Here is a 1,677-nt window from a genome sequence, read left to right as displayed (position 1 = left end):
ATCCTCCCGGCCCGCAAAACGTGTTTGCAGTTCGCGCAAAAATGCCTTTGTGGGCCGGCGAGGACGGCCACAGTTACAGACCCCGCATAATGGACCCGTAAAAAAGGATATTCCTGGAATATCCTTTTTTACGGGTCCATTATGCGGGGTCTGATCTGGTGCAGCTCCTCCCGGCCCGCAAAACTTAGATTTGCAACTTAAATTGATCTAGCATAATGCATTTCTTTGCTTTTGCAACAATATTAGATACAAAAGACATCACCAAATCTTTGCTAGAATAGCAAAACCAAAGAAAACAGGAACCACAAGTATGCATTTTAGAAGATTTCCAACTTCCATAACTGCTCCCACTAGTTGGACTAGTATCTTCTCCATGCATTCGTTGTTGATCTGTGGATCCTTGATTTTGCATTCTTCTTTCTTCATCTTTGGTTCGAAAGAAGTAGACGTTGCTTCCCCTCTAGTGGCACATGCAGCCGCATCGTTGCCTTCGATTGTACTAAGGAGTGCACCAACATCTATTAAGTTTCTTTCTATCAACAAATCAATGTATTGGCCTTCCCAAAACCAAAATGAGCATCTAGCGTCCTACACAAAAGAATGAGCAAGGTCGAAGTGAGCTACCGCAATTGAACTAAAGAATGAGCTATGAAACGAGCTACCGCGAGTGCACGTACCCCGTCATTTTCGCATTTGAAGAACACCCATCCGTGGTGTTTCGGCGTGCCCGAAGTGAGCCATAGCTCTTTTCGCGTGCAGTCGTCGCACTTTATGAGCGGCATCGGCAAGCCACAAAGACGTTGTGCGAGCGCTGAGCCCGATGGACGGCAGGACGAATCCATGCCCGCAAACCTTCGGTGACAGCGGGCGGATGAACCAGTACCTGCATGCGGCGATGCGCCCTTGCCTGGGCTGCGGGAGAGGCTCCCCGACCACTCCATCGCTTGGGGCAGCAACCGGCGGCCGAAAAAGCCAAATTCGGAGGCCCGCAATGAAGTGTCGCAGATCTGCAAATCCGGCGGCCCGTCGACGCAGGGGGAAGGGAGGGCAGGCCTCGTGCGTGTGGCGGCCTTCCAGTGTGCTCCTGCCGGCTGCTCGGAATCTTGGGCGGCGGCCGGCAGCGGCGCGAGGGGGGAGAGGAGAGTTGGTTGGTGGGAGAAAGCGCGGGATGAAATGTACCCCCACCAACCGCTTCCACTTATATGCAGGGCACCGCAGCCGCGAGGGGGAAACCTGCGTTTTCCCGGGTAGGGCTCGGAATTTTGCCGCGCCCCCTAAAATTTTTTTGCGGGTCGGGGCAGGATGCGTTGTCTGATCGGGCTGATTTTTTTCGCCCGACCCGCATTTTGGTGGTTATTTTACGGGTCGGGGCGGGATGCGGGGTCTGCTAGAGTTGCTCTTAGATGCTAATGTGAAAGCTATGTTGCTTTCTGACTTTTTGATAAGTTTCTAGGTAGTATCAGGATGTATACATAATTAGTTATGCTAATCCCACAAAGATAATTTGTTTATCTGTTGTATTCCAGATGTGCTGGACAATGAGTATTAATCAAATGTAATGCACTAGGGTAATTCAACAGCAATGTTGCTGTGTATCGTCAGAGTTATAAAATCATTTACCTTCAGTGTTATGCTTAAGAAACTTCAGATAATTATTATTTTTTGTTTATCAAATTA

Source organism: Triticum aestivum, chromosome 7A (genome assembly GCF_018294505.1).
Source record: "Triticum aestivum cultivar Chinese Spring chromosome 7A, IWGSC CS RefSeq v2.1, whole genome shotgun sequence".
NCBI classification, from domain to species: domain Eukaryota; kingdom Viridiplantae; phylum Streptophyta; class Magnoliopsida; order Poales; family Poaceae; genus Triticum; species Triticum aestivum.
This window is presented reverse-complemented; position numbering follows the sequence as displayed.